The 14,632-nt window shown below is 43.8% G+C and overlaps 1 long non-coding RNA gene across 1 annotated transcript; it reads left to right on the forward strand.

Annotated features, from left to right (window-relative positions):
• The first annotated feature begins 656 nt into the window (after positions 1–656).
• Positions 657–14,173, forward strand: LOC142308034 (uncharacterized). The gene is made up of 2 exons (XR_012753985.1): positions 657–9,832; positions 9,890–14,173. It is a non-coding gene; the product is annotated as an uncharacterized LOC142308034 (long non-coding RNA).
• The last annotated feature ends 459 nt before the right edge of the window (positions 14,174–14,632 follow it).

A 14,632-nucleotide genomic window follows, 5' to 3' on the forward strand; every position in this document is an offset into this window, starting at 1 on the left:
ACCTGCCCTGCGACCGTCGCTCTGGCCGGCGACCCACCTCCTTCCTAAGGGGGCGGGTCATGCGGCGTCACAGCGACGTCACACGGCAGGCGGCCAATAAAAGCGGAGGGGCGGAGATGAGCGGGACGTAAACATCCCGCCCACCTCCTTCCTTCCTCATTGCAGGCGGGACGCAGGTAAGGAGATGTTCCCTGCTCCTGCGGCTTCATACACAGCGATGTGTGCTGCCGCAGGAACAAGGAACAACATCATACCTGTCGCTGCAGCGAAATTATGGAAATGACCGACACTACACAGATCACCGATTTTCGGCGCTTTTGCGATCGTTTATTGGTGCATCTAGGCTTTACACGTTGCGACGTCGTTACCGGCGCCGGATGTGCTTCACTTTCGATTTGACCCCAACGATATCGCAGTAGCGATGTCGCAACCTGCAAAGTACCCCTAAGTGCAATTATAATAATATTTGCAAACACCTGCAATCAGAAATATAGTATAGTTCTCCTGATATAACCATGTCTCTTACCTCATGTGCAGGGCATTGCAGCTTAGGTATCAGTGGTTATGGCCACAAGCAGCTAACTAACTGTCAGTATATGAGTAGTCATAACCATGGATACCTAAGCTGCAATGCCCTACACATGAGGTAAGAGACATGGCTATATCAGGAGAACTACACTACATTTCTAATTGAAGGTATTTGATAATATGATTACACCTACTACATATTGGGATAGGGTCTGGGAGATGGGAATACCCCCTTATGAGATCAATAAAACAGATCTCCATAAAGAATATCCTGATACTGAAATGTATCTGAGATTTCCTAGAGGCCTATATTTATGCAAAACTGTCCAAATATTTTCCCTTAGATTTGTTTTAAAGCCTTGTTTTTGGTGAGCCTCAGTCACATAACCCTTGTCGTAGCCATCTAGTAGTATTATATCTCATACCAAAGAATTTAAAGATTATGCCACTTGATGTTGCCCTCCTTCTTCAGGCGGAGTACCCCTTGGGGAGGCTGCTTACTTCGCCACCGCTAGGTACATTCCACACTTGGTCTTTAAAACTCTTTAACCCTTGTCTGGTACCATGAAAATAATCACTAGTGGTACCAAGCAATCTGTTTGGGGTCACATTGACCCCATGGTACCAGACAAGGGTAAAAGGGAATGTCCATTGAAAAATGATCACCTGTCTGCAGAATAGATGATTACTTGCTAACTAAATGGTGCAGCAGATATGAAGCCTTGTCCACTGCTCTAATCCTCCAGAAAAAGCCAAGTGCAGCGCTCAGCAGCCCCATAAGGAATGAATGGAGCAGCAGTTGAGCAGTCGCCCTGCCACTCCATGCTAGCGGGTGTAAAAGTTCCCTCTTCTGATCGGTGCCGATTCCCGCAGAGGGACACCCACACAAGTTATCTCTTATTCCCATGGATTGGTGAGAACTTGTTTTCCCTGGACAACCCCTTGAAAAAAATCTTATTTCACAAATCTCAATCTTATAAGTGATTTTAGGACACAACGAAATGGCCTCTATTAATATTTATGGGCAACTGTATGTGATACATCTTTAGCCTTTAGAATAGGTGATTATGTTCACGGCACAGTCCTGGAAACATTCCTTGTAGATTTGCTGAGTAGAAATGCTGCTAATTTCCCTTACAAGCCATCCTATATAGAACTTTGTTGGATTATTAGATATTATTATTGTATGGATTCGGGGAGTTGCCTGAACTCGTAATCAAGTCACCATGTTGGAAGCGGTTTGTATTGCGGTCATCTGGGTACTCATGGTTGGCATCATTAGATATTGGTATTTAAATTGCCAAGGCTACAAAGCAACTTGACATAAGATCTTGGACCTGACACTACTTTGCAGTTAATGTTAGTGAGTGTGGGCTCGTTGTGTTGTTGCTGCCCAACTGTTAGAAAGAAAATCAGCCCTGCGGGAATTCTGCAAGACCACATTCACTAGCTGCAACTGACATCTGTGATCCTATGCCCATAAGATACTTATAGTACCAGCCTAAGGGGCGTAATGTGCACCACACACTATTTCCCTACCACCACCAGCCTATAGACACAAGGCGGTACTGTGGTCCATGTTCAATTATTGGGGTGCATGATTATCCAGGATACTGAAAGCTTGAACCAGTCTGATCATTCTTGCCCAGTCTCCATCATTTATGTCAGCTGGATATATTTTCTTTTGCATGCAATAGACCCTAGAAAATCCCTGTCACCTGACTGCGATTGGTTATAAAAATAAACTGTGATTTACTCACTTTCCCAGGGTCCAGAACTGAATCTCTGCCAGGAGGGTGGAGGGCCAGGAGCAGTGGTGCAGAGTCATCACTGGAATGAAGGAGGGCCAGAAGCAGTGGTGCAGAGTCATAGCTGGACTAGGGGAGAGCCAAAAGCAAGGGTGCAGAGTCATAGCTGGACTAGGGGTGGGTCAGGAGAACTGTTGCAGTCTCATAACTAGCCTAGGAGAGGGCCAGGAGCAGTGGTACAGACCTTTCACTGGATTAGGGGAGGGCCAGGAGCAGCGGTACAAGCTCATCATAGGACTGGGGGAGGGCCAGGAGCAGAAGTGCAGACTCATCACTGGACTGGGGAGGGCCAGGAGCAGTGGTGCAAACTCCTCACTGGACTGAGGGAAGGCTAGTAGCAGCAGTGCAGACTCCTCACTGCACTGGGGGTGGGTCCGGAGCAGTGGTACAGACTCATAACTAGCCTAGGAGAGGGCCAGGAGCAGTGGTGCACTCGTCACTGGACTGGGGGAGGGCCAAAAGCAGTGGTGCAGACTAATTACTGGAATAGGGGAAGGCCAGGAGCAGTGGTGAAGACTCATCACCAATCCTGGGGGAGTGCCATGGTGCAGGCTTTTCACTGGACTGGGGGATGGCCAGGATCAGCGGTGCAGACTCATCACTGGACTGGGGTAGGGTCAGGATCAGCAGTGGAGACTCATCACTGGATTAGGGGAAGGCCAGGAGCAGCAGTACAAACTCATCATTGGACTGGGGGAGGGCCAGGAGCAGTGGTGCAGACTCATCACTGGACTAGGGGAGGGTCAGGAGCAGCAGTGCAGACTCATCACTGGACTGGGGAAGGGGGAGGGTCAGGAGCAGTGGTGCAGACTCATCACTGGATTTAATTCAGGGAGGGTGAGTAAAGCACAGGTTGGTTGTTTTGTTTTTTTAAATACTGACTGCTGCTACGAGAAGGTTTTATTTCCAAAGTTGGAAAACCCTTTTAAACCTCGTTGTCTGCCACAAGAACTATCAAAATCACATACACTTCATCCGATAGAGGTCACTGCACTTATATTACACAGGAGTAAAATACCCTTCTTGTTTGTATTGTAAATTGTGTTTCGTGCATTACTATACAAATCTTGGATGAAAAAAAAAAATTAATTGCAATTAGTCAGATTGTCCTTCACTGTTCTTCGCTATTTATTTCATATTTTCTATGTAACTAAATATTAATGAATAATAAATGGGGGTTGTCTCTATGATTAATGACGACAATAAATTCAGAAATCAGAAGTGGCTCCACAAAACAGCTTAAGGTACAGTCACACTTAGCGATGCTCGAGCAATCCCACCAGCGATCTGACCTGGCAGGGATCGCTGGAGCGTCGCTACATGGTCGCTGGTGAGCTGTCAATCAGGCAGATCTCCAGAGCAATCAGAGATCAGCCACCAGCGACCCGTGTAACGACGGTGTGCTTGGTAACCATAGTACATATTGGGTTACTAAGCAAAGAGCTTTGCTTATAGTTACCCGATGTGTACTTTGGCTACGTGTGCAGGGAGCCGGCTTCTAGAAGCTGCGGACGCTAGTAACCAAGGTAAATATCGGGTAACCAAGCAAAGCGCTTTGCTTGGTTACCTGATGTGCACCTTGGTTACCAGCATCCGCAGAAGCCGTCTCCCTGCTCCCTGCACATTCAGATCGTTGCTCTCTCGCTGTCAAACACAGTGATCTGTGCTTCACAGCGGGAGAGCAACGACCAAAAAATGGCCCAGGACATTCAGCAACAACCAACGACCTCACAGCAGGGGCCAGGTCGTTGCTGGATGTCACACACAGCGACATCGCTAGCAAGATCGCTGTTGCGTCACAAAAAACGTGACTCAGCAGTGATGTCGCTAGTGATGTCGCTTAGTGAGACGTGGCCTTTAGGCTGTCCTGCCTGGCTGGGAGGCAGCTTGCTGCAGCACAGGTCTCCTGCCCACTGCGGTGTTTGCATTAAAGACCAGGTATAACATTGTATGATTAAGTCTCCAGCGCTGTGAACGTAATAAGATATAGGAGGACCAGGAGTAAATAGACGAGTTCTCCATCAGATTTCTCAGGTTAGAAAAAAAAAGTGTAAGCTTCATTCTGCTCAGAAATAACGCAACTATTTTTATAGGATATATGTGACATTGCAGCTGGGACACATTGACTTGAATTACAGGCATAGCCCAGAGACAAGGGTGCAGCTGGTTCTGGAGATTAACACTCAGACACCCCCTGGTTTAGTTGTATAAATGATGATTAGATTTTTTTTTTATTAATACCCCTGTATTTTACTTAAAGAAGACCCATCATCCAAATTTTATAACCCCAACTAATAGTCTGTATTGTATAAAAAAAGCACTTTAATGCTGAGTAATTTTTTACCTTTCTTGTACAAATCAGCTTTGGTATTTTAGAGAAATCCATAGCTGAAATTGTATGTTAATAAGTCACAAGTGCAGTGGGTGGGTAGTGCACTTACAGCTCTCCTGCCTCTCTCCTATTCCCCGCCCTCTGCCTGCCTCCTGTCTGTGATGGACAGGTCACATTGCACTTACAGCTCTCCTGCCTCTCTCCCTATTCCCCGCCCTCTGCCTGCCTCCTGTCTGTGATGGACAGGTCACATTGCACTTACAGCTCTCCTGCCTCTCTCCTATTCCCCGCCCTCTGCCTGCCTCCTGTCTGTGATGGACAGGTTACATTGCACTTACAGCTCTCCTGCCTCTCTCCTATACCCCGCCCTCTGCCTGCCTCCTGTCTGTGATGGACAGGTCACATTGCACTTACAGCTCTCCTGCCTCTCTCCTATTCCCCGCCCTCTGCCTGCCTCCTGTCTGTGATGGACAGGTCACATTGCACTTACAGCTCTCCTGCCTCTCTCCTATTCCCCGCCCTCTGCCTGTCTCCTGTCTCTGATGGACAGGTCACATTGCACTTACACCTCTCCTGCCTCTCTCCTATTCCCCATCCTCTGCCTGCCTCCTGTCTCTGATGGACAGGTCACATTGCACTTACAGCTCTCCTGCCTCTCTCCTATTCCCCATCCTCTGCCTGCCTCCTGTCTCTGATAGACAGGTCACATTGCACTTACATCTCTCCTGCCTCTCTCCTATTCCCCATCCTCTGCCTGCCTCCTGTCTCTGATGGACAGGTCACATTGCACTTACAGCTCTCCTGCCTCTCTCCTATTCCCCGCCCTCTGCCTGCCTCCTGTCTCTGATGGACAGGTCACATTGCACTTACAGCTCTCCTGCCTCTCTCCTATACCCCGCCCTCTGCCTGCCTCCTGCCTCTGATGGACAGGTCACATTGTACTTACAGCTCTCCTGCCTCTCTCCTATTCCCTGCCCTCTGCCTGCCTCCTGTCTCTGATGGACAGGTCACATTGCACTTACAGCTCTCCTGCCTCTCTCCTATTCCCCACCCTCTGCCTGCCTCCTGTATCTCATGGACAGGTCACATTGCACTTACAACTCTCCTGCCTTTCTCCTATTCCCCCCCCCCTCTGCCTGCCTCCTGTCTATGATGGACAGGTCACATTGCACTTACAGCTCTCCTGCCTCTCATCTATTCCCCCCCCCCCTCTGCCTGCCTCCTGTCTCTGATGAACAGGTCACATTGCACTTACAGCTCTCCTGCCTCTCTCCTATTCCCCGCCCTCTGCCTGCCTCCTGTCTCTGATGGACAGGTTACATTGCACTTACAGCTCTCCGGCCTCTCTCCTATACCCCGCCCTCTGCCTGCCTCCTGCCTCTGATGGGCAGGTCACATTGCACTTACAGCTCTCCGGCCTCTCTCCTATTCCCCGCCCTCTGCCTGCCTCCTGCCTCTGATGGACAGGTCACATTGCACTTACATCTCTCCTGCCTCTCTCCTATTCCCCGCCCTCTGCCTGCCTCCTGTCTCTGATGGACAGGTCACATTGCACTTACAGCTCTCCTGCCTCTCTCCTATTCCCCGCCCTCTGCCTGCCTCCTGTATCTCATGGACAGGTCACATTGCACTTACAACTCTCCTGCCTTTCTCGTATTCCCCCCCCCTCTGCCTGCCTCCTGTCTATGATGGACAGGTCACATTGCACTTACAGCTCTCCTGCCTCTCATCTATTCCCCCCCCCCCCTCTGCCTGCCTCCTGTCTCTGATGAACAGGTCACATTGCACTTACAGCTCTCCTGCCTCTCTCCTATTCCCCGCCCTCTGCCTGCCTCCTGTCTCTGATGGACAGGTTACATTGCACTTACAGCTCTCCGGCCTCTCTCCTATACCCCGCCCTCTGCCTGCCTCCTGCCTCTGATGGGCAGGTCACATTGCACTTACAGCTCTCCGGCCTCTCTCCTATTCCCCGCCCTCTGCCTGCCTCCTGCCTCTGATGGACAGGTCACATTGCACTTACAGCTCTCCTGCCTCTCATCTATTCCCCCCCCTCTGCCTGCCTCCTGTCTCTGATGAACAGGTCACATTGCACTTACAGCTCTCCTGCCTCTCTCCTATTCCCCGCCCTCTGCCTGCCTCCTGTCTCTGATGAACAGGTCACATTGCACTTACAGCTCTCCTGCCTCTCTCCTATTCCCCGCCCTCTGCCTGCCTCCTGTCTCTGATGGACAGGTTACATTGCACTTACAGCTCTCCGGCCTCTCTCCTATTCCCCGCCCTCTGCCTCCTGTCTCTGATGGGCAGGTCACATTGCACTTACAGCTCTCCTGCCTCTCTCCTATTCCCCGCCCCTCTGCCTGCCTCCTGTCTGTGATGGACAGGTCACATTGCACTTACACCTCTCCTGCCTCTCTCCTATTCCCCGTCCTCTGCCTGCCTCCTGTCTCTAGGTCACTTATGTTTCAGTTAAGATTCAATAAGAAACGAGGTGGGCAGTCGGTGGGATAAAAAGGCAGAGAAACCAGAGAGCTGCAAGTGCAAAGCCCACCCAATGCACTTGCAACTCATTAACAAACTATTTCATTATGGATTACTCTGAAACCGTATATTGGATTTTTACAGAAAGCTTTGGATTAAATTAACATTAAAGCTCCTATACATACATGCAATAGTTTGGGGGTATAAAATCCTGATGACAAACTCTCTTTAACACCTTCTCCCAAGCCTGTTTTCACCTTCCTGACCAGGCCAAATATTACATTTCTGACCAGTGTCACTTTGTGTGGTAATAACTCTGGAATGCTTTAATATTTCCTAGTGAGTCTGAGATTTTTGTGACACATTGTACATCAAGTTAGTGATAAATGTTGGTCATCTGATTTACATTTTTACATTTATTTATGGCCTTTAACCATGACACAAAATCATTAAGAAATAACATTTGTCACATGTCTACTTTACATTAGCAACATTTTTAAATATAAACTCCAATGTAAGGCGCAGTATAGAGCACAGGATAAATAAGAGCCAAGCCTTACTGCGATCATTGGGGGGCAGAATGAACAAATCAACAGCAGTTGAAGAATTGGCTTTATTTTTCACACTGTTCACCTTGTGTTTTAATTGATTAGGCGGTTTTATTCCTCAGGTCAGTACGAGTACAGTGATACCAGATTTATACAGTTTATTTTAGCTTTGGCTACTATCACACTAAAAAACGCTTTTTTACAAATTCAAGGTTTTTTGCATCACTGAATTTTGACAGCTATAGTTTTTTTTTTATTCTCTGCTAACAGAGTCATGTGAGGGTTTGTTTCTTGTGGGATGATTTGGAGTTTTATTGGTACCATTTTGGGTCACATATTTTTTGATTGTTTTCTATTCTACTTTTTGTGAGGCAGAATCAACAAGACACAGCAATTCAGGAATTCCTTTTTTAGCCATTCACCGTGTCATAAAATTAATAAGACAACTTTATTCTTTGGGTCACTACAAATACGGCGATACCATTTGTATTTTTATTTGACTTTTTATGTTTAATATGTCTTTAGTATTATTTTGTGAAAGAAAAAGCCACAATGGTCACAGAAATAACTTGAATTGGTCCAAAGTAATAATAAATAAAACAAATCAATGAAAATTAACAAATGAAAGTCAGACATTGCTGCTTTTCTGATTCCACAGAATTTAAAAAGAAAATAAAACACGTGAAATAGGCCTGGACACAAATTATGGTCCCTCCTTAACTTAATATATTGTTGCACAGCCTTTTGAGGCAATCACTGCAATCAAACGATTCCTGTAACTGTCAATGAGACTTCTGCTCCTCTCCACAGGTATTTTGGCCACTCCTCATGAGCAAACTGCTCCAGTTGTCTCGTGTTTGAAGGTTGCCTTTTCCAGACGGCATATTTCAGCTTTTTCCGAAGATGCTCAATAGGATTTAGGTCAGGGCTCATAGAAGGCCATTTCAGAATAGTTCAATGTTTTCCTCTTAGCCATTCTTGGGTGTTTTTAGCTGTGTGTGTTGGGTCATTATCCTGTTGCAAGACCCATGACCTGTAACTGAGACCAAGCTTTCTGACACTGGGCAGCACATTTATCTCTAGAATTCCTTGATAGTCCTGAGATTTCTTTGTACCCTGCACAAATTCAAGACACCCGAGACAACTCTTTCCTTCGCTTCCTCTGGTCCATGTTGGGTGTGGTGCACACCATGTCACCAAACAGCACAGTGAGTATCTGTAGCCCTATATACAGGCCCACTGTCTGATTGGAAGATTGCAGACACCTGTGATGCTAATTAGTGGATATACCTTGATTTAACATGTCCCTTTTGACACATTTTCAGGGGTACCATCATTTCTGTTCAGGACTGTTTTATGAGTTTTATTTATTTATTTATTTTTTTAAATACTGTGGAACCATGGTGGAAAAGCAATGTCTGACTTTTATTTGTTCATTTTCATAGATGTTTTATTTCTGTGACCATTGTAATTCTTTCATTAAATGAGGGGCACCAACAATTTAGACCATATGTGTATATTTGACTTTTTGATTTTCACTTTTTTGTCCAACCTATTATGAAAAGACATAACACAAACTATTGTTTTTATTTATGGTGTTCACTGAAGGGGTTAACTAGTGTGACAGTTTAATAGATCGAGTTGTTTCAGACGTGGTGATACCTTTTTTGTTAATTTTTACTGAAATATCCATATTTATTGGTATAGTATTTTTTTCATTTTTTTTTCAGATTTTTTTTAATATTTTCACCATTTCTATTCACTTATTTTTTCCTTTTTTTTATTAGTCCCTATATCGTACATTTACTTTTATTAATCTGATGGCTGATACAATCTATTACAATGTAATAGCATTGCAATATTTTATACCTGTCAGTTCTGCCCTGACATAAGCCTTTTGGACCATGCTTCTGGCATGGTCTAAGGGGTGCTTTACACGCTGCGACAGCGCTAGCGCCTGCTAGCGATGTCGCGAGCGTTTGTACTCGCCCCCGTCGTTGGTGCAATATGTGGTGATCACTGCCGCACCGAACATTATTGCTATGGCAGCGTCACAAGTACATATCTGCTGTGCGACGTCGCTGGAGACACCGAACAATCCCTCCTTCAAGGGGGAGGTGCTTACAGGTGGACGGCAGGTAAGGAGATGTTCGTCGTTCCTGCGGTGTCACACATAGCGATGTGTGCTGCCGCAGGAACGACGATCAACATCACTACTGACCAGACAACGATTTTTGGTAAATGAACGATGTGTCACAGACCAACGATTTTTAACTCTTTTGCGATCGTTTAAGGTTGCTCATAGGTGTCACACGCTGCGATGTCGCTAACGACGCCGGATGTGCGTCACAAACACAGTGACCCCGATGCTATATCGTTAGCGATGTCGCAGCGTGTAAAGCGTCCTTTACAGGCTTGACATTGCGGGCTGACCCGGAAGTCATCATGATGGCCTTGGGTTGCCATGGCAACTATCAAGCCCCCATAATCATGTTGTGGGGTTCCCAATCAGGTGGGAGAGGGAGTGCACTTACTCTTTCAGCCCTCTAAATGCTGCAATCACTATTGATGGTGGTATTTAGGAGATTAAGCATCCAGGGGCAGGGACAATCCCTAGCTGTGACAGCCGGAGCTTGGATATAAGTTACGCCAAGCTCCCGGAAGCGATCTTGCAGGCACAGCTCCTATGTCTGCTCAATTGCCATGACGTAAATTTATGTTATTTTGCGGGAACCCCTTACTTACATCAAATTATGTGAAGGAGTTAAAGCCTACTATAAGGATTCACATAGTGAGAACATGGGAGAAGGGCTAAAGCTCACACAATGAGAATTTGGTGCATTTTATCAATTGAGTATTTTCACTGCGTAAAAACACAGCTTATTGCAGTTTATAGAAATCTCATACTCGGTGAGCTTTTTTTTATTATTACACTGTGCAAACTAATTTGCCGTGTGTTTTAAATTTATAATATGTCAATCTCTTTTGTGGTAAATTTGTATTTTATTTGCAAATGTTCCCCATAGACGTGAAGGAAATGGGAAAAATCAGTAGGTAAAAATTGCATTGCACACACATTTTTAGTGTTTTTCCGTAAAGGATACACTATAAAAATGCATGTAATCTGCACATGACTTTATCATCAATTTTATGAAATACAAAACAAAGAGCTGTTATTTAAAATATGACATCAAAAAGTGACAAAAAGGCACCATAAAAAAAATGCAGTAAAAACAAAAGTAACCAGATTTAGCCGATTGCTAAACACACCAAAAACTCATTGTGGGAATTTGGCCTAAAATAGCATAGTATTGATTTTGATGAATAATCTAGGACCCCTTGACAGGATTATGTCACTGTAGTTATTGAATAGGTCGGACAGGGGGGTGAAGAACTCAGGAAACAAAAGCTTCGAAGAAGGAAAGCAAAATAGGACAAAAACAGTGCACAATATATTTTGTAGAGACAGTATATCGTAGTTATTAATTTATAGTACATGCTAATAGTGTAAGTTGATGATACCAGAACAGAAGTAAAATGCTGGCCATACCCTTTACTTGGCTGACTGGTTGGACTGACAACTATCCCTCTAACTTTCCCCATACAGATTATGCGCAACAGAGCCCCTTTTTGTCCTGAATGTGGAGGGGCAATAAACTGCTGACGGACACACAAAGCGTTGGCTTATTTTCCCAGGTATGCTAAAACCCAACAGCACAATCCATTTCCCCCCCAAACTACAAATTCTGAAGACTTCCATGCATCATAGATGGTTGGCTGGACCAAATGAAATTGGCAGGTTTGGTTTACATTAACTAATTGGTATGGCCAATCTAAAGGGGTTTCTTCACAAAAGGCATTGATCACCTCTCCACAAGCTAGGTAAGAAATCTGTTGTGGATCCACTATGAAATGTCCTGAGCCTTCATAGGCCTCCCTAGAGTGTTGTGACTCCTTTAATGAGCTGATTGCTGGTGGTGCTCTAAGTCATGACCTCTACTAATCAAATACTGTAGTCCTAGCCAAAGGAAATTATATTGAAGAAAAAAAAAGACCAGCAAGACCCCTTGGAATCACTTGTATTAGTGAGGTTACGTGCCCACGACGCGTTTTTAAACTTCGTTCTTCATTTCTTCACGTTGATACACGTTTTATAACTCCACTTGAGCTAGCGAAAAATATGGGGATCATTGGCGCCGGAGGGATAACAATTAGTTCTGTGGGAACGGGACGCACCACAGATCTTCCGAGAATAATTGACACCTGAATGATGTGCTGATCATTACCTCATTGTCTGATCGTATTAATCATTACACGCATAGAATTATCAATTTCTTTAAGCGCTAAAACAATAAAAAGAAAAAAAGAAAAATATAAAATGAGTATTGCAGCCAAGTTCTGCATAACTTCTCAATCTAGATAGAATTTCTTTCTTTTCACTGCCTTGAAACCTAAGCTGCATGTGCATCCCTTAGTGTAAGAGTAAATCGATGGAGCTGTATTACTTTCTGATTGTAGCAAGAAAAAGCAGAAAAATATCTAAGAAAAAGACCACAGAAACTTAAACAGAACCTGTCAGATCAGATAATGCTATTGAAAAGAATCTGTCATGTTCCCAAACGTTATTAACCTGCAGATATAGGCTTAATTTGCAGGTTATTAGTGTACTACAGACGCACGGCTACCGGGAGGAAATTAATTTTTTTCCTCCCAGCAGCCACGTTTTCAGTCATAGAGGCTTGGCCTCAGTCACCGCTCAGTGCACTCAGCCGTGCATTAATGCAGTTGACTATCAGTCACTGCCAGACTGTGGGGCCACTGGTTTCAGTCATTCAGGTGTACCAGTGCTACAGTAACTATGTGCAACAGTAAAAGCACACCTTGGTACAATGACTGACAGACGATCGCAGTGTATCAGTATGTCTGTATGACTAAAAGCAAGTGGCTCCAGGGAGAAATAAAGTTCATTTTCTCCCAGGTGCTGCATTTTTGGTATTGCGGACAGGCACCTTAACGCTCACAGGTTCCTTTAAGTTTTGGTAATGGATTATAACACTGCAACACACATTAACTCCTTCCTAGCATATTTGTTTAGGAAATGCCCTCGTAGCCAGGAATGATCTGCCAATATTCAGATCATTGCTCTAAATAATTGACACAATCGACTGCTCCCATCTAGAACCTGTTGACGAGTATCAATCTCTTCAAAAATCTAAACTTCCATAGGATTAGAAGTGGCATAATCGAAGTGTGAATCTTCTGCACAGTATGTGGCAAATGTTTGGTGTTAATAAGAAGGAAGGCACTTGGCAGAATTTTGGGAAAAAAATACCGTATTATACTTTATATACTACATTTAATTAATTAGGCAATTACAGATTTTCCTGTGTAAACAGCATTATAGCGGCGTATTATGAACAAATAATATGTTGACTTGAAGCCATTGGTTTACTATGCACCACGTTCATCAGTCAATACATCGTTTGTAACAGGAATCTTATGCCGGTTTCCATATATTATAGTGATATATCCTTATTTGTGTCAAATAAATATGCAAAAATTAAAAAAAAAAATATCTAAACTGTAGTGCCACTGCTAATCTGAAGGAGCGTTGTGGGAGATGCCATCATACTTTTTAACTTGGATATTATAAAGATTGATGGACTTCTAAATGTTAACTGTCAAGCAAGTCTTCTATATCTGGTTTCAAAAAGGTGGAGATCATTTTCCCTCAAAAGAAAAAATAAAACCAAAAACACCGGTAACTATAAGGCCATCCGTCGTTTTTTCTGTTATGTTCTTTAATATACACTCTGGCGGGTTCTTGTTATATACGTTAATCATTGCTTCTCGTAAAGTCCTGAACACTCAGGTTTTCTAGAATAGAGATGGCAAATCTGCCTCATTGATTTCCCCTACTTCTAAATTTATGTAGGATTTTATAAAGTATATCAATTCAGATTTCAATATGCAGAAGGTATGGGCAGACTATATCCAAATTCTGTAAAGTACCATCAAGCTACGTACAATAGCACAGACTGAAGGAAACATGAGAACACATGGCTGACGGACTCCACATGTAATATACAGGAACATTGCTCTCATTTGCTGTGGACGATTCTCTTTTTGGGTTAACATTACAGTTGTGTATAAATCTATTACCATGTACCGTTGTGCAGTTTTTGTTTATTGTACTTTTTTTTATTTTTTAAGCACCATTGTTTCTTATTATAAATTATTAGTTTGGACTAAATTATTAGCAAGCAAACATTATAAAGTGCATAGTCTATGTCATATCCTTATGAATACTTTGGACTTCAGGATTACGTTTTGATGAACTTTGTGCAAAAGGAGTTTTGGAAAAAGTACAAGCAAGATATAATTCTTATATGTGTAATTTCTATTTCAGTTTTGTCTGACTGTTATGAAGAGGTCCATAAAAAACCCACAAAAAATGTCAATAAAAAGTATGAACTTTTCACGTTTCTTTGTATCTTTTATGAAGAAGTCAATATTGTAACTACAATTATACAATGTAATATTGTTATGTTCTGCTAGTAAACTGGACATACAGTACATATTGTATATTGGTTGGCTGGATCTACATTCAATGCAATGTGATTTAGGGGCTCCTCAACACCAAGGACGTGGGAACCTTCTCAGCATCGACTTTGGTTTACTGCTTCTAATGATGAGCGAGTATCGAAATACTCGGATTCGCAATACTCATGAGTACGGTCTAATACCCGCACGTATTAATTCCAAATAGCAATTGTAATGCAAGTCAATGGGGAAAAACTTGCAAAGTAATGAGTAATCTGAATACCGTACTATTCGTGTGAGTAGCGAATAGTGCGGAATTCGGGTTACTCGTTACATTGCGAGTATTCCCTATTGACTTGCATTGCACACGCTATTTGGAATGAATACTCGTTACG

The sequence above is a fragment of the Anomaloglossus baeobatrachus genome, chromosome 1, assembly GCF_048569485.1.
Source record: "Anomaloglossus baeobatrachus isolate aAnoBae1 chromosome 1, aAnoBae1.hap1, whole genome shotgun sequence".
Classification (NCBI taxonomy): Eukaryota; Metazoa; Chordata; class Amphibia; order Anura; family Aromobatidae; genus Anomaloglossus; species Anomaloglossus baeobatrachus.